Genomic DNA, 19,776 nt, shown 5'->3' with positions numbered 1-19,776 from the left:
ATTATATAATGGAATATATATTATATAATGGAATATATATATATATATATATATATATATATATATATATATATAATGTCTAAGTGTCCAGCTGACCAGCTGGCCAGTAGCTATGATGTGCACTGACCACCAGGGGCAGACGCTCAATGCAGGAGCAGAAACCACAGGCATGAAAACATGGAACAGACTGATGAAGCTCAGAGGGAAAAAGGGAGGGATGAGGGTGCCCGTCTCTGGTTAACCAGCCATCCTCCAGGGCCAAGCAGGGTGATGTGAGTTTTGGTCTGTCTCCTTGGTAGCATATGCCCCCATGGGCTCCACGCCCAGCACCTGCCTTGGGGACCCCTCACCTGCTGGTGAGGCCCTGGCGCTGATCTCATATTTTTGGGAACCCATGTTTCTTCTCCAGAGAGGGCCCAGCTCACCCCACTGGGCAAGAGAGAGATCCACGGTACCAGCCACCATGGTGCTTCAGCCTTGTCATGAGCTGAAAGGTCAGGCAACAGTTGTGGTAACCTGAATCATGCGAAGAGGGTCATTTTTGGCCAAAAGGGCAAGACCGGCCAATATAGAATGCTCAGGTGCCTTCCCAGGGGGCCCTCTGCACAATGGAAGAAATGAAGTCCTTTCATGTCGTTTTTAAATTGCTGCCAGACATTCAAAGGATTGGTTTGTATGTTTGTTTGGGAACATTGTACAATGTGCTGTTGTAATTCTAAAATATCTAGAGATGTGTCACCTTTGTCTCCAAGCACCAGCAAGTGTTATATATAAAATAAAATAAATGATTTTTTATTGATACCCCGTGGTGCGAGGTACTTTTATAGGTAATGGGGATAACCCAAGTCTGGGAAAAATTATAATGACCTTGTATTGTAGAATAATATCATGTAAGGATAATCTTTGCTCTAGCCATGGAAATTCCATTTTAAAATGACTGTAAATTTCTTTTTGTTATAGACAAGGTCTTTGTTACATTTTCTCCACCTCTCCCAGGAGGAAGTAGTGATGGTCCCTTCCTTTGGTGTCCTCACAAGTCAGAAACCTCTCTTTACTTTTACACACAAAAGATCAGTGGATTAATTTTGTGTCATACAGAATGGCAGCTGGGTGGTGACCCCTATTTAATTATACTTCCTTGTCCCACCCGTGGTCCTCTGGGATGACCAAGGTGTTGGTATCATTAGTGACTACTTTGGGCAGGAGGCTCAACCCAGGTAAGGGCTCCCACCCATAGAGGATTAGGAACATAAATCCAGAAATATTTACCCAATAGCCCCAGAGATATATAAATCTCTGGGGCTATTGGGTACAGCTGCTGACTGCTAGCATGGCAGAAAAGGCATTCTCCAGTGTTCATCACTCTTGCCATTCATTATATTCTATAAATGAGTGAGATCATGTGATGTTTATCTTTCTCTGCCTGGCTAATTTCACTTAGCATAATGTTCTCCATCTCCATCCATGTTGCTGTAAATGGTAGGAACTGTTTCTTTTTTACCGCAGCATAGTATTCCATTGACTAGATGTACCACAATTTTTTAATCCATTCATCTGTTGATGGGCATTTAGGCTGTTTCCTGATCTTAGCTATGGTGAATTGAGCTGCTATGAACATAAGGGTGCATACCGTATTTTCCGGCGTATAAGACGACTTTTGAAACGAAAAAAAGTCAACCGAAAATTGGGGGCAAAAGACCAAAATTGCACAAAAATTACCTGCAGATCTTGACGGCAAAGTAAGTCTTTTCTTTGAAGTGGGGGGTAGTCTTATACAGTGAATATAGGCCTAAACCTATGTTTTAACTGTAAAATTAGGGGGTCGTCTTATACGCCAGAAAATACGCGTATATCCTTTCTGATTCATGTTTCTAGTTTCTTAGGATATATTCCTAGAAGTGGGATCATTGGGTCAAATGGGAGTTCCATTTTTAGTTTTTTAAGGAAACTCCATACTGTTCTCCACAGTGGCTGCACCGGTCTGCATTCCCACCAGCAGTGTAAAAGAGTCCCTTTTTCTCCGCATCCTCCCCAACACTTGTCATTTGCTGATTTGTTGATGATAGCCATTCTGACCGTGTAAAATGGTACCACATTGTTGTTTTGATTTGCATCTCTCTGATGATTAATGACTTTGAGCATGTTTTCATATGTCTCTTGGCCTTCCTTGTGTCTTCTTTCAAAAAGTGTCTATTTAGCTCAGTTGCCCATTTTTTGATTGGGTTGTTTATCTTCTTTTTGTTAAGTTGTATGAGTTCTCTGTAAAATTTTGGAGATTAAAACTTTATCATTGATATCGTTGGCAAATATGTTCTCCCATGAGGTGAGGTTTCTTATTGTTTTATTGATGGTTTCCTTTGCTGTGAAAAAGCTTTTTATTTTGATGTAGTCCCATTTGTTTATTTTCTTTTTAGATTCCATTGCACTAGGAGCAGTATAAGTGAAGAAGTTCTTTTGGCATATGTCTGAGATTTTCCTGCCTGTTGATCCCTCTAGTATTATATTTTTATGGTTTCCTGACTTATGTTTAAATCTTGTATCCACTTTGAGTTTATTTTTGTATATGGTGTAAGTTGGAGGTCTAGCTATTGGCATTTTAATAGGGATTGCATTGAATGTGTTATTATTTTACATAGTAAGGACATTTTAACAATATTAATCCTTTCAATCTATGACAAAGATATCCTTCCATTTGTTCATAATGTTTAAATTTATTTCTTCAATGTCATAGTTTTCAGAGTATAGATCTTCCTTCTGGTTAATTTATTTCTAGGTATTTTATACTTTTTGCTGCAATTGTGAATAGGATTGTTTCATAATTTCTTCTTCTGGTTATTAATTATTTTAGTTTGGAAACTCAACAGATTTCTATATATTTATTCTGTATCTTGTAAGATTACTGAAGTCATTTATTTTAAAATAAAATAAAATAATCTACAGTTTAATTTTTTACTTTTATTAGTAGATTCTTAATCCATCTGAAGTTGCTTTCTGGATATGGTATGAGATAGGGGTCAATTTCATATTTTTCTATATGGTAGTCATTTTAACAGCATTTTGGAAGATCCCCTACTTCCTCTACTGAGTAGGTATACCATCTCTGTCCTATATCAAAGTTTCATTCATGGGTGGGTCTGTTTCTGGTGTTTTCTATTTCATTGGTTAATTTATATATCTCTGTGCTAATACTGCACTGCTTAAATTGGTATAGTTTTATAATAATTCCCAGCATTTGGTTGGACAAATGTCCCAAACCTGCTCTTCATCTTCAGTTATGTTCTAGCTATTATTTACCCTTTTATCTTTTATAATCATCAAGTGACAAGAAAACACTATTGGAATGTAGGTTGACATTGCATTGAGTTTATTTCTAGGTAAATTTGGGAAAAAATCCATGTCATTTTTGCTATTTCTTTCTTGTTTTATATTTTTTGACATTTCTATATGTATTAACTTCAATAGGATCTTTTACTTAATAAAATGAATTTGAACCTAATGCTATGCCTATTTTGGTGTTATTTTTTAAAATTTATTAGGGTGATTTTGGTTAATAACATTATGTAAGTTTCAAGTGTGTAATTCTATAATACATAATCTGTATATTGTATTGTGTTCTCACAAATCAAAGTCTAGTCTCTTTTTATCACCACATATTTGGCTCCCTTCATCCTCTTCAACCTCCTCCCACTCCCCATTCTCCTCTAGTAACCACCATACTGTTGTCTGTGTCTATGAGTTTGTCTGTTTTGTTTCATTGTAAAATTAGAAAGCCACATGCAAAAGAATGAAACAAGACTGCTATATGACACCATATGCAAAAATTAACTCAAAAAGGATCACAGAACTAAATATAAAATCTAAAACAATAAAGCATATAGAAGAAAACTTCAGTATTAAACTTATGGACCTTGGTGTCAGAGAGAATTTTATGAATATGTCCCCAAATGCAAGGGAACTAAAAACAAAAATAAAAAAAAAATGGGAAAATCAAAATCTTTAATATTTTATGTTCTAATCCAATAATAAAGCATATTCAATTTATTTAGTTGCTTTAGAGTGTATCTTAACACTTTATAATTTTCCTAATAGATGTTTTATTATTTTTTAAAAATATATATTTTATTGATTTTACATAGAGAGCAATTGAGAGGGATAGAGAGTTAGAAACATCAATGAGAGAGAAACATCAACCAGCTGCCTCGTGCACACCCCCTACTGGGGATGTGCCCGCAACCAAGGTACATGCCCTTGACTGGAATCAACCTGGGACCTTTCAGTCCACAGGCCAATGCTCTATCCACTGAGCCAAACCGGTTTTGGCTAGATGTTTTATTATTTTATTAATATTTTATTATATTTGTTCCCAGATACTTGATATTTCTGACACTATTGTAAACTTGTCTTTCTTAAAGTATATTTTTAATGGTTAGCTATTTGTGAATAGAAATCAAAACTACTCTTGTATATTAATCATATATGAAGCCATTTTGCCAAACTCTTCTGTTATTTCTATTGAAGCAAAGATATATTATTTGGATTTTCTAAATTATCACATCATCAAAAATAATCTTCAAATAATCACAATTTTATTTCTTCCTTTCCAATCTTTATAACTTTTATTGTCATATTACACTGGATAGAACTTCAAGTATGATATTAAATGAAATGGTGATAATGGACTTTCTTGTCTCATTTCTGATTTTAAAGAAAATGCTCCCAGTGTTTGCTCATTTCTGGTAACAGTAAATTTAGGATTATTTTACAGATGTTTTCAATTTTTTATGATCATGTATGTTTTGTATTAATTCATTGATATAATAAGGTACATAAATCATTGATATAATAAGGTACATTTATGGATTGTTTAATATGAAGCCATTCTTGCATACTTGGGATAAACTAAATTTAGATATGATATATTATCTCTTCTATACACAGTTGGGTTTTATTACCTAGCATTTTGTTAGGATTTTTGCATTTGTATTCATGTAATTTTCTGAGTCTGTTATATTTCACCTAAAAAGGAGGTTTAAAATAACTACTATCCTGGTCTCTGAGGTCTGGAGATAATGAAAGGAGATCCACCATTAAAATGGGCTAACTTATTTTAATGGGAATGATGGTATTGAAGAGTGGCAGATGCCAAGTAGCAGCATTTAACTACAAGATGCAAGGTGAACATGTTTACTACAATGAATATCATAGATCATTATGCTTCATCATATGTCTTAATCCAATATTAGGATCGAGATTTTTCTTAGTCACCAAAACGATTCACAGCTGAGCTTCAATCTGTCTGAAAGCTGTTTTACTTCCAATTTATCTTGAATCTTAGGGTGCAATTCTCTAGGGTTGCAACTCAAACTACAAGGTTTTTGCCAGGGCTTCTACTGTTTATTGACCTTGACAAATGACATGCAGCTCTCTGAGCTAGCATATTAACATTAGATATTATTTTAGGTGTACCTATTTCTGCAAATCTTATAAAAATGTCTTTCTTCATCATGCATCCTTAAATCTATCCCTCAAGTTTATACTGACAAAAAATTAACACAATATTAGAATACTTTTCACATGTGATCCTTATTCCCCAAGTTAGACTTTGAGATGCTTTCAATTTCTAAATAAATGATAGCACTATGGGATATTTTAGCAATGCAGGACTACCTTCATGAACTTATGAGAAAAGATATTATCAGAAGGCTTCTGCTGATCAAGGAAATTTGTGGACTTTAGAGGTTTAGAGTATTCATATTCTTATGAATTCTTGAAATCCCAAGTTCTGGGTGTAATATTCAATAACTAGAGGACAAGTGCATAAAATTTGTGCACAGAGAAGGTTGTTCCTCAGCCCACTCTGCAACCTTTCCAATCTGGGACCCCTCAAGAGATGTCTGACTGCCCATTTAGACAGTCGGACATCCCTCTCACAATCCAGGACTGCTGGCTCCCAACTGCTCACCTGCCTGCCTGCTTTCCTGATTGCACACAACTGTTTCTGCCTGCCAGCCAGATCATCCCCTAACCATTCTGCTGCCAACCAAACTGATGCCTAACTTCTCCTGTGCTAGCCTGATTGCCCCTAACTGCCCTCCCCTGCAGGCTTGATTGCCCCCAACTGCCCTCCCTTGCAGGCCTGGTGCCTCTCAACTTCCCTCCCCTGCTGGCCACCTTGTGATGGCCATCTTGTGTCCACATGACGGCAGGATCTTTGACCACATGGGGGCAGCCATCTTGTGTGTTGGAGTGATGGTCAATCTGCATATTACTCTTTTATTAGATAGGATAGAGGCCTGGTGCATAGGTGGGGACCAGCTGGTTTGCCCTGAAGGGTGTCCCAGATCAGGGTGGGGGTTCCATTGGGGTGTGGGGTGGCCTGGGCAAGGGGCCTGTGGTGGTTTGCAGGCCGGCCACATCCCCTGGAGAGCCAAGTAGAGCTGCTGGTATCTGGGATTTATGTATCTTCTACAATTGAAACTTTGTAGCCTGAAGCAGACTGGATGCCAGCAAGAAGGTCCCTTGTCCTCAAGGAAGGGCTTAACCCAATAATGCAGCAGAAAGCTCGCCCTCAGGGCCCAGCGACCAGTAGAGCAGGAGAAAGGCTGGTCGCCAGGGATAAGGAGAGGTGGGGAGGGGGTCGGGGGTGGGGGGACCTCCATGCTGGCTGTGAGGCCTGCTGCCAGGCAGCAGCGACCTTAACAAGGAGGCTGGGGTTTTGGGGGCTGGCTCAATGATCAGCCAGAAGTGGCTAAGCCAAGATTGGAATGGGGCCAGAGCCAACACCTGGAAGTGGTAAAGTGGATAAGTCCATGGGGCCCTGTTAATGAGGATGGGGGGGTCCCCAGTGGCCGCGAAAGCCCCATCTTCCCCTGGTCCAGACTGGATGCCAGCAAGAAGGTCCCTTGTCCTCAAGGAAGGGCTTTCCCCGAGAATGCGGCAGAAAGCTCGCCCTCAGGGCCCAGCGACCAGTAAGTACTGTGTTTCCCTGAAAATAAGACATCCTCCGAAATAGAACATACTTACAGGTTTCCTTCTGAGTGAAATATGAGGCGTCCCCCGAAAATAAGCCCTCCCCCGCTGCCCCCCAGGCCAAACATGAGAGTTTTGGTCCACTGATTCTGAAAGAAATGGAGTCACAAGGAATTCACCAGGGAATTCAGGAATTGGATTGTTATGATCATGTTCAAAAGATGTGGACATGATTGTCATTGAATAAATGAGTAAATTCTTGATACTGTAGGGTTCTCAGTTTTTCAGATTTGTGTTGACAACTACCTTACCACCGTAACTTACACAGGTAATAAATTTCCTTTGTTTTCATTTAACAATAAATGTGTACCGTATTCTTCTTCATGGAAACATAAGACAACCCCTGAAAATAAGACCTAGCGCATCTTTTGGAGCAAAATTTAATATAGGACCGTATCTTATTTTCGGAGAAACAGGGTACCTCAGTAAGGGCGGGTCAGTGCCCCCAGAGTGGAAAGTTATTTTGGGGGACTTGACACAGCTCTCTCCCCGATGTCAAAGCCCATAGACAGGGCCGTGGGGGTCTCAGGACAGGCCATTGTGAGATGCCCCATGGTGGGGGCGGTGAACAGAAACGTGTTTGCAATATTAATAACCTCCAATAAAGGTGACCATTAGAGAAAGGCAAATTAGGGGGTAGGAGAGATAGAAGAGTAAAAAAACAAAAACAAAAACAAAACTAAACAAAACAAAACAAAATGAGTGGCAAAATGAAATTGGGAGATGGAGAATAAAAAAAAAGAAAGAGAAACTAGAATGATACTAAGAGGAACTAACTATGTATATGGGAAGGAAACTCCAATAGAACAACCCTTAATCACAGCAAATGCCAGGAACAAGTATCTAGATTAATACAATTTAAAATACCACCTAATATCAAGCGAGGCAAGGGAAAGCAGAAGTAAAAAACTAACTAAAACACAGCTAACAAAAACATACAATCAAACAAAAATAATAAGCAAAACAATCTCACAAAAAAGCATAAAACTTCGATATAGTTAACATTCAACATACAACTACAAAAGGGTAAAGAAAAATACTTTTTTTGCGGGGGGGGATAGCGAAAAGGGAGGTGTGTATGGGCTTGGAGCAGGGGATTTGAAATTAGATATACACAAATAAGGTGAAATTTTAGCAGGGGGTAAACAGAAAGAATAGGGAAAATCTAGAGCAGAAAGTGTTAAGGTAACAGGACACCAAAGGGGGAAAGTTTAGGAACAGAGTGATGGCTTAAAGGTAGGGTTGAGATAGAATAAACTGTAGGTGAAGGAAAGGTAAAAATAGACTGTAGAACACTAATCCTAAAGTAAAATAAAGAGCAAATAATATGACACTTAAAAAAATAATAATAAAAATAAACCAAAGTAAATTAGATAAAAAAGGTAAAATAGTAGTAGTAATAATGTTACTTACAAATAAAAATATATTAATTAATAGGGTAAAATTAAGTGAGGGAAAAAGAAAAAAAATACTTTCTTGAGTAAATGTTGCAAATAATGAAAATAAAAACAGAAATTAAAATAAAAAAAATTAAACTCTGCAGTAGTAAAGGTCATTCACTTCCTCTATAGTTCTGTTTGGCACTCCTGTTTCCCATTCAGGATAGTATTTCAGTTTCCTGCATTTCACTGCTCCTCAGTGTTGTAATCTGGTCCTGATTTTTAAGCAGGCCTTGCTTTGATTTTTTTTATTACACTAGGGCCAATTTGTGATTTAGCCTCTGGGTGGCAGTGTTTCTGGGTTGACTTCCAGGGCTCTAAAGCCTCTCTAGCTTTTTTTTTCTCTCTCTGTGACACTGATCTGTGGAGGCTGGGAGGCAAGTGCACACCCCTGTAATTCTCTGGATATCCCTCCATATCAGATCAAAACGTGTTGCTCTTTAGATATTTCCCCTATTAGGAGCCCGTTCCACAATCAGGGGACACACCAGCCCAACCGCCTGGGGCTTTTCCTAATAAACACCACCCTAGTCCTCCAACTTCTGTGCAGCGCACGTGGGCTTCTGTCTTCTGCCACTGGGGACTCACCCTATCCCTGCAAAATCTTACCTTTTCATCGTGTGGTGGAGCGCTCCTTTGAGTCCAAGTATTCGCGCCACCTGGGAGCAGTGTTCTGGGGTTCACAGTTGCTCGGTGGTCACTGTGGCTGTGGATATATAGGCCTCTGACAAGATCCACTTTTCCTTTAAAGGTGGCGAGATTTCCCTGTCCAAGCTCTGGGAGGGGACCCAGCCCCACTGTGGGTGCTTTCCTATCAGGGGCACCCTGATCAGCAGTCCCCCACCTTCTCCTGGAGTCCGCCTGTCTCTTAGCTTGCTAACAAACACTCCCAGTGCAACCCTCAGCTGCTCTCTCTTTCTGCTTCAGGACAAGGCTCAGAACCTGTCCATCTATTCTTCTGTTCTTCTGCCATTATCTGTCTCTGTACCACTTTTTTTTTTTTTAATATCTTATTGTTGAGAGTATTACCCATGTCGTCCTTTTCACTCTATTGTCCCTTTCCACCTGGTTCCTACCTTGACCCAAGTCTTTACCACCCTATTGTCTGTCCGTAGGTAATACATATGTTATACCCAGATTTTGTGATCCCCAAGGACCTCCAGGGAGCTGAGTCTGATGCAAAGAACAAAAGAGCCTTTTATCCATGCTAGCATGGGCTCTGTCCCACTTACACAGACATCTGTGTGGCGGAAGAGAGTGAGCTTCAGCAGATCAAGTGGTTTTATAGGGGTGCTGATGTCACTGCTTTGGCTGATCCTGATTGGTTGGGTGAGGGCTAGGGTCCAGTTACAAAATGGAGGATAGCTCCACCCTGCCCCACAGTACAAATTGGAGTCAGCAGTAAGCCCGGCCCCACCCTGCCCTCTCACATATATGCATATAAGATCTTTGATTAATCTCTTTCTGCCCCACCCCCTGCCCTCTGAGATTCGTCAGTCTGTTCTATGTTTCCATGACTCAGATTCTATTTTATTCATTAGTTTATTTTGTTCACTAGATTTCTTATTAGTTTATTTTGATTTTTAGATTCGATTTCTGATAGATATATATTTATTCCCATTTTATTGTTCATATTTTTCTCCTCCTCCTCCTCCTTTTTCTCCTCCTTCTTGCTCTTTTCTTCATCCTCCTCTTCTTAAGGAATACCTTTCAAAATTTCATGTAATACTGGTTTAGTGGGTATAACTCCTTTACCCTTTTCTCATCTGTGAAACTCTTTATCTGACCTTCAATTCTAAATGATAGCTTTGCTAGGTAATCTTGGTTATAGGCCCTTGATATTCATCACTTTGAGTATTTCTTGCCACCCCATTTTGGCCTGCAAAGTTTCTGTTGATAAATCAACTGACAGTCATATGGGTGCTCCCTTACAGGTAAGCAACTGCTTTTCTCTTTGCTGCTTTAAAGATTCTCTCTTTGTCTTTAGCATTTGGCATTTTAATTATGACATGTCTTGGTGTGGCCCTCTTTGGGTTCCTCTTATTTGGGACTCTGCACTTCCTGGACTTGTAAGTCTATTTCTTTCACCAGGTAGGGAAAGTTTTCTGTCATTATTTCTTCAAAAATGTTTTCAATATCTTGCTCTCTCTCTTCTTCTTCTGGCATCCCCATAATGCAAATGTTGGTACACTTGAAGTTGTCCCAGAGGCTCCTTATACTATCTTCATATTTTTGTATTCTGTTTTCTTTTTGCTCTTTGAATCGGGTGTTTTTTTATTCTTCATATTCCAAATATTTGGTTTGATTATTGGGATCCTTTCATCTACTGTTGAATTCATGTAAATTATTCTTTATTTCAGTTAGTGTTTGCTTAATTTCTGACTGGTCCTTTTCCATGTCTTTTACATTCTCACGATTCTTGAGAGAATTTCACATTATGTTTCTTGACACTCTCGTTAATTCCCTTGAAGTTCCCATTAAGTCATTTAAAACTCTCATTAAGATCCTTGAGTGACCTTATAACCATTGTTTTGAACTCTGTATCCAGTAGTGTCCATTTGTTTCACTTGCAACGTGTTTCTTTGTCTCCACATTTTTGCTGCTTCCCTTTGTTTGTTTCTATGTATTAGGTACAGCTGTTATGTCTCCCAGACTCCGTGGAGTGGCCTTGTGTCTTAGATATATTCTAGGGCTCAGTGGCTCAGTCTCCCTAGTCACCTGTGCTGGGCTCTCCAAATGCCCCTCTGTATAGACCAGTGTTTCCCAACCTTCTCTCATGATGAGAATCACCTGGTGGAGTTGTTAAAACACAGATTCCTGAATCCCAACTAAGAAGTGCTAAACTAGAGTTTTTGAGAACATATAGGTAAAATTGCATACCTAACTTAGTGCTCTGTATATAAAATCTGTCTTAGAGCACTAGTTAAGTATACAATTTTACCTATATGTTCCCAAAAATTCTAGTTTAGCACTTCTTAGTTGGGATTCAGGAATCTGTGTTTTAACAACTCCACCAGGTGATTCTCATCATGAGAGAAGGTTGGGAAACACTGGTATAGACTATGTGCACAGTTTTATTGTATTTGAACCTTGCTATTGGCATCACCGGGAGGAATTGACCTTCAGGCCAACTGGCTGTGAGGACCAACTGCAACTATAGTGGAAGAGCTACAGTGAAGGAGATAGCCCTATGGAGCAGGACTTGCTTCAGTGGGGCTTTGGCACTCAGTGAGTCCCCCTGCTTGACTATGCCATGTGTGAATGTGTAGTGTTGTACTGTGGTATGATCTGAAGCTTTCCACTGGGTACACTGGCCTTGGAGCCTCCAGGGAGGTGCAAAGTCAGCCAATGCCTGGGGCTACCTGGAAGGAGCTACAGAGAAATTTGCAGATGGATGCTATTTGTATTGGGCTGGGAAGTGCCCAGGTGAGGCCCAGCTGTGAAGAAATGAAGTCTGGTGCTAGTGCCAAGTTTTAGGCTTTTTATTGATAGGTTTGGGACATGCTGACTCTAGCTGCTGCTTGTTTAAGAGATATTATCAAAGACTGAAGCCTGAGCCAGGACAGGCCATTTACATGGGAAATCCACTGCATAGAGCTTGGATGGTGTTGAAAATTGGATGGGTCAGGGTCTCAGGGAATCACCAGAGTGGAGTGATCTAGTATGGGACACTCTGATGGAAACTCAGATATGGCTGCCAGTCAGTTCTGGAACAGGGGAGGTTCCATCACAGGAACAATGACTCCTGCAAACACCCCTATTGTGAGAAAGCTGCTATTGATTTCCTGCCATGATACCAGAGAATCCAGCTCCTCCCCATATGTCCCTTGATCTCCCAAAGCCGTCACCTGGCACTGGAACTCAGAGGGATAGAGTCTGAGTAAGTTTGTATGCTGGCCCTTTAAGAGGAACACCTGGATCTCCAGATGCTTCCCTGATACAGAACTGAAGATATTAGAAATCTATATACAATAGAAAGTGAATATAAATTAGCCACCTCTATGAACATTTCCAGCTAAGCACTCAACTATAATACAATTCCTCCTGTTTTTTACAACCCAAAATTATGGGGACTTCTCTAGAACCCTGGGCTTGCAGTCTGATATACAGGTAGGACCATCCACGTCTTACAGGAGGCTATGGATATATCCCCCCTGATTAAAATTATGCTCCATGTGGGTGCCAGACCAGCCTATTCCATGCCTCTACCCCTCTGACCAGTCTCAATGTTCTTTCTTTTTTTACATCTCTAGTTAAAGGATTTCCATTCATCCAGCTTTCAGGTGTTTCAAAGTGATAGTTGTTCTGTATTTTAGTTGTAATTTTGATGTAGTTGTGGGAGGTGGCGAGTATAGACATTTACTTATACCACCATCTTGGTTCCTCTCTGTTGCTTAAGGAATGCCTAAGGCTCCTGTAATTAGGGTACTTACAACTTTCAAGTTTTTTTTTTTTTTATATGAAATGCTGAAAGACGTTCTTTATTTTATTTATTTTTTATTTTTAAAAAAATATATTTTATTGATTTTTTTTGCCCCCTTCCCTCCCTCCCATACCTACCCTCCCTCCCCAGAGTTTTATGTCCATTGGTTGTACTTATATGCATGTATACAAGTCCTTCGGTTGATCTGTTATCTCCCCCAGATCTCCCTACCCTCCCCACTGTAATTTGACAGTCTGCTTGATGCTTTACTGTCTCTATATCTGTCTTTTGGTTCATCAGTTTATAATGTTCTTTATTATCCATAAATGAGTGAGGTCATGTGGTGTTTCTCTTTCATTGATTGGCTTATTTTACTCAGCATGATGTTCTCCAATTCCATCCAGGTTGCTGCAAATGATGAGAATCCCTTCTTTTTATGGCAGCATAGTATTCCATTGTGTAGCTGTACCAGAGTTTTTTGATCTAATCATCTGCTGACGGGCACCTAGGCTGTTTCCAAATTCTGGCTATTGTAGATTGTGCTGCTATGAACATAGGGGTGCATATATCCTTTCTGATTGGTGTTTCTAGTTTCTTGGGATATATTCCTAGGAGTGGGATTACTGGGTCAAATGGGAGTTCCATTTTCAGTTTTTTGAGGAAACTCCACACTGTTCCCCAAAGTGGTTGCACCAGTCTGCATTCCCACCAACAGTGCACGAGAGTTCCTTTTTCTCCACAATCTCACCAACACTTGTCGATTGTTGATTTGTTGATGTTGGCCATTGTGACAGGTGTGAGATGGTACTGCATTGTTGTTTTGATTTGCATCTCTCAGATAATTAGTGACTTTGAGCATGTTTTCAGGTGCCTTTTGGCCTTCCTTCTGTCTTCTTTTGAAAATATTCTATCTAGGTCCATTGCCCATTTCTTAATTGGATCATTCATCTTCCTTTTATTTAGTTGTATAAGCTATCTGTAGATGTTGGAGATTAAACCTTTATCAGTGGTATTATTTGCAAATATGTTCTCCCACACTGTGGGCTTTCTTGTTGTTTTGTTGATGGTTTCTTTTGTTGTAAAAAAGCTTTTTGTTTTGATGTAGTCCCATTTATTTATTTTCCCTTTAGCTTCCATTGCCCTAGGGGCAGTATCAACGAAGAAGTTCTTTTGCCATACGTATGAGATTTTGCTGCCTGTGGATGCTTCTAGTATTTTTATGGTTTCCCGTCTGATGTTTAAGTCCTGTATGCATTTTGAGTTTATTTTTGTGTATGGTGTAAGTTGGTGATCTAGTTTCATTCTTTTGCACGTGTCTGTCCAATTTTCCCAACACCATTTATTGAGGAAACTGTCTTGACTCCATTGAATATTCTTGCCTCCATTGTCAAATATTAATTGAGCATAGTGATTTGAGTTGATATCTGGGTTCTCCATTCTATTCCTTTGATCTATATGTCTGTTTTTGTGCCAGTACCAGGCTGTTTTGAGAACAGTGGCTTTGTAATATAGTTTGAAGTCTGGTATTGAGATCCCTCCTACTTTACTCTTCTTTCTTAGGATTGCTGTGGCTATTCAGGGTCTTTTATTGTTCCAAATGAACTTTTGGAGAGTTCTTTCTAGGTCAGTGAAAAATGTTGTTGGTATTTTAATGGGGAGTGCATTGAACCTATAGATTGCTTTAGGAAGTATGGACATTTTGATGATGTTGATTCTACCAATCCATGAACATGGTATGTTCTTCCATCTCTTACATCTTCCTCTATCTCTTTTTTCAGTTTCGTGTAGTTTTCCGCATATAGGTCCTTTACTTCCTTAGTTAAATTTATTCCTAGGCATCTTAATTTTTTTGTTGCAATGGTAAATGGAATTGCTTTTTAGTCTCTGTTTCCGTAGTTTCACTGTTGGTGTATAGAAATGCCATGGATTTCTTGCTGAAGCAAGTTTGGCTCAGTGGTAGAGTGTCGGTCTGCGGACTGAAAGGTCCCAGGTTCGATTCTGGTCAAGGGCATGTACACTGGTTGGGGCACATCCCCAGTAGGGGGTGTGCAAGAGGCAGCTGGTCGATGTTTCTCTCTCATTGACAATTCAAGCTCTCTATCTCTCTCCCTTCCTCTCTGTAAAAAAATCAATAAAATATATTTTTTAAAAATGCCATGGATTTCTTGGCATTATTTTTTTATCCTGCTACATTGCCAAATTCATTTATTAAGCCAATTAGTTTTTTAATGGAGTCTTTGGGGTTTTTATGTACAATATCATGTCTGTCATCTGCAAATAAGGATAACTTTACTTCTTCTTTTCCAATTTGGATGCCTTTTATTTCCTCCTCTTGTCTAATTGCAACGGCTAGTAATTCCAATACTATGTCAAACAGGAGTGGCGAGAGTGGGCATCCCTATCTTGTTCCTGTTCTTAGAGGGAATGGTTTTAGTTTTTGCCCATTGAGTATAATGTTGGCTGTGGGTTTATCATATATAGCTTTTATTATGTTGAGGTATGATCCTTGTACTCCCACCTTGTTAAGAGTTTTTATCAGGAAAGGGTGTTGGATTTTATCAAATGCTTTTTCTGCATCAATTGATATGACTATATGATTTTTATCTTTCAATTTGTTTATGTGATGTATCACGTTTATTGATTTGCTGATATTGTACCATCCTTGCATTCCTAGAATAAATCTTACTTGGTCATGGTGTATGATCTTTGTGATGCTCTGCTGGAGTCGATTTGCTAGAATTTTGTTGAGGATTTTGGCATCTATGTTCATGATGGATATTGGCCTGTAATTCTCTTCCATTGAGTTGTCTTTATCTGGTTTTGGTATTAGGGTGATGCTGGCTTCATAGAAGGAGTTTGGAAGTATTCCTTCCTCTTGGATTTTTTGGAATAGTCTGAGGAGGATAGGTTTTAGTTCTTCCTTGAATGTTTGGTAAAACTCCCCTGTGAAGCCATCTGGCCCTGGGCTTTTGTTTGCTAGAAGCTTTTTGATGACTGTTTCAATTTCTTCCCAAGTCACTGGTCTATTGAGATTTTTAGATTCTTCCTGATTGAGTTTTGGAAGTTTGTATTTTTCTCGGAATATGTCCATTTCCTCTAGGTTGTTCAGTTTGTTGGAAGAGAGTTGTTCTTAGTATTTTGTAACAATCCGTTGTATTTCGGTGGGGTCTGTTGTTATTTCACCTCTATCATTTCTGATTTTGTTTATTTGGATCCTCTCTCTTTGTTTCTTGGTTAGCCTGGCTAGAGGTTCATCTATCTTGTTTATTCTTTCAAAGAACCAGCTCTTGGTTTTGTTGATCTTATGTATTGTTTCTTTGGTCTCTATGTCATTTATCTGTGCTCTGATTTTTGTTATTTCCTTCCTTCTGCTTACACTGGGCTCTTCTTGTTACTCTTTTTCTAACTCTTTGAGTTGTAGAGTTAGATCATCTGTTACCATTTTTTATAGTTTTTTTGCAATAGGCTTGTAAGGATATGAACTTCCATCTCAAAACTGCTTTTGCTGTTTCCCATAGATTTTGGATTGTTGTGTTTTCATTGTCATTTTTTTCCAGGATGTTTTTAATTTCTTCCTTGATTTCTCTGCTAACCCAGTCCTTGTTTAATAGCATGCTGTTTAGTCTCCATGTGTTGGATTTCTTTGGATTATTTTTATTGTAGTTAATTTCCAGTTTTATGCCATTATGATCAGAGAAGATGCTTGATATGATTTCTATCTTCTTGAATTTCAAGAGACTTTGCCTATGTCCCAAAATGTATTCTTTCTTTGAGAATGTCCCATGTGCACTTGAGAAGAATGTATATTCTGTGGCTTTGGGGTGGAATGTTCTGAAGATGTCAATTAATATCATCTGTTCTAGTGAGTCATTTATGATTGATATTTCTTTGCTGATTTTTTGTTTAGATGATTTGTCGAAGGGTGACAGTGGGGTATTAAAATCTCCTACTATGATTGTATTGCAATTAATCTCTCCCTTAATGTCCTCCAGCAGTTTTTTTTTTTTTTTTTTTTTTTTTTTTTTTTTTTTTTTTTTTTTTTTTTTTTATGTATTTGGGTGCTCCTGTATTGGATGCATATATATTTACCAGGGTTATTTCTTTTTGTTGGATTGTTCCCTTTGGTATTATGAAGTGGCCTTCATTATCTCTTGTTATGTCCTTCACTCTGAGATCTAATTTGTCAGATATAAGTATTGCTACCCCAGCTTTTTTTTCATTTCCTTTTGCCTGGAAAACATTTTTCTATCCCTTCGCCCTCAGTCTGTGGGCATCTTTTTTTCTGAGGTGGGTTTCTTGTAGACAACAGATGTATGGGTCTTGTTTTCTTATCCAGTCTGTTACCCTATGTCATTTGATTGGAGCATTTAATCCATTTACACTTAAGGTTATTATTGATAGGTACTCATTTGATGCCATTTTTATTCTATACCCGTGTTCCTTCTTCACTTTCTATTTCTTTATTTTTACAGTAGACCCTTTAGCATTTCTTGCATTGCTCGTTTGGTGGAGATAAATTTCTTCAGTCTTTTTTTGTCTGTGAAGCTCCTGATTTCCCCTTCAATATTGATTGATAGCCTTGCTGGATACAGCATTCTTGGATTCAGACCCTTCCTTTGCATGACTTTGTATATTTCATCCCATTCCCTTCTTCTATGATAAGTTTCTGTTGAGAAATCAGTTGCTAGTCTGATGGAGGTTCCTTTGTATATAACTTTCTGTCTCTCTCTGGCTGCTTTTAAGATTCTTACTTTATTGTTGTTGTTTGCCAATTTAATTATAATGTGCCTTGGCCCTGTCTTCTGGGATTCGTTTTGCTTGGGACTCTGAGAGCATCTTGGATTTGTGTGGGTTTTTTCTTCTCTATCTCAGGAAAGTTTTCTGTCATTATTTCTTGAAATACTTTTTCCATGTCCACCTCAGTTTCCTTTCCTTCTGGAACCCGTATTATTAGAATATTATTTTGTTTTGTATTGTCCCAAAGCTCCTGTAGGCTCTCCTCCTGCTTTTTAATCTTTTTTTCTAGAAGCTGCTCTAATTGGGTATTTTTTCCCATCTTGTCTTCTAGCTCACTGATGCGGTCCTCTGCTTCATCTATTCTACTCTTGATTCTTTCTATTGAGTTCTTCATGGTAGTGATGTCATTTTTCATTTCTTCTTCTTTCTTCTTCAATTCCTCATGGTTCTTCTCCTCATGGTTCTTCTTCAATTCCTCTTGGTTCTTCTTCAATTCCTCATGGTTCTTCCTCATTTCTTCTTGGTTATTGTCAAATTTCTCTTCCATTCTTTTTAGCTATCCTATGATCATTATTGTGAATTCTTGCTCTGGTAGGCTGCTTGCCTCTGACTCGTTTACTTCCTTTTCTGGTGATGCCTGATTTTCTTTCATGTGCGGGCTATTTTTTGTCTCCCCATGGTCTCTCTTTTCAGGATGTCTGGTTATGTGGTGTTCCTTCTCCTTTCCGTGGGTGATTGAAGAACTTCCTTGAATCCACGTGTTTGCGCCGATTGGGGCGTCACAGCTGCTCGATGGACTCCTCTGCTGTGGGTTTTCCAGGCCTCAGAGAAGATCCTCCTTTCCTGGTAAGATGATGCAGCCTTTCCTCCAAGCCCGTAGCTCCGGGAGAGGTCGCCGCCGACGCAGTGCTGGCTGCTTGGTCAGGAAATCCTGTCCAGCGGACCCTTCCTTACCTTCCTTGAGAGTCAGCTGCCCCTTAGCTGCCAATCAACATTCCCTGAGCAACTCAGACGCTGCTTTTATCTGTTCTGGGACCAGGGTCAGAACAAGTCTGTCTGTTTGGTCACCATCTTGTCTCTGAAAGCTACCACCTTCAAGTCTTTTATCAAATGTTACTCTACTAATGAAGAATACTATAGCCACTTCATTTAAAATGTCATCCTGCTCTAGACTCTAGTACTCCCTATCTCTCTTACTTCAGTATCACTATAACTTTCTCGTATATTATTTACTTTTAAAATTATATTTATTTTTTATCATTTGGGGGTGATATTTAATAAATTTAATCAAATGAAGTGTTAATGATACAGAACTGAAAATATTAGAAATCTATATACAGTGGAAAGTGAATATAAATTAACCAACTCTATGAACATTTACAGTTAAGCACTCACACAAATACATATTCACCTCTTTCTGTTATATAAGAATAACACATACATACACGAGATGATGATTCTGGCAAAAATTCAGAAATATTAAAAATATTCTCAAGATTTAAAGATAGTGTGGAATAAGTTTTATCAACATTCACATGAATGGAAACCCCTGGTTTAATTTCATAATTTTCATGCCAGAAGCATGGCTAGTTTTACTTTTTAAAAAAAAAAAAAAAAAAAAAAAAAAAAAAAAAAAACAGATCTTGGTGTAATATACATTGGCTTATTAATAATTAAGGCATTTTGTTTATACAGTATCTCAGTGTGGACAAAAACCTTTTAGTATTGATTATTTACCATGATGTTTTAAACTTCCAAGTCTTTCAATATAAGAAAATAGCTGCACATATTTGAGTGTTCTTTTATAAAACACAATCTTAAAAAAAGTAATGATGATTGCTCTTTGCTTTTCCTAGTAATAAATTTTTTCTTATTTTTTCACATAGTATAAAGTGTATTCTTATGAAGTATTGCATTAAGATCCGGTATTTCTTCAATAGTGTTGCCAAGTAACCATATAAATTCCAAATGCAGCAAAGATAAACAATCTTCATGCACTTTCACCTTATTAAAGTTTAAGATGCTCCTTTTGGATATTTTTCCACTTCAATGTGAAATAGATTATTAGGGTTTTGTTAGTGATTTCATATGTTGCTTTGAAAAAACAGATTTTTATTTCTATAACAACTCAGTTTTCCAATGAGGTTT

General features: G+C 38.4%; 1 long non-coding RNA gene across 1 annotated transcript in view; it reads left to right on the top strand.

The window, feature by feature from the left end:
- Window positions 1–19,776, top strand: part of LOC311615239 — a 315,852-nt gene that overhangs the window by 270,978 nt on the left and 25,098 nt on the right. Inside the window, exon 2 of the long non-coding RNA XR_014793750.1 lies at window positions 16,884–16,941. This is a non-coding gene — a long non-coding RNA (uncharacterized lncRNA). The remainder of the gene's footprint in view (window positions 1–16,883; window positions 16,942–19,776) is intronic.

Source organism: Pipistrellus hanaki (genome assembly GCF_964339955.1).
Source record: "Pipistrellus hanaki genome assembly, chromosome: X".
NCBI lineage: Eukaryota > Metazoa > Chordata > Mammalia > Chiroptera > Vespertilionidae > Pipistrellus > Pipistrellus hanaki.
This window is presented reverse-complemented; position numbering and strand designations above follow the sequence as displayed.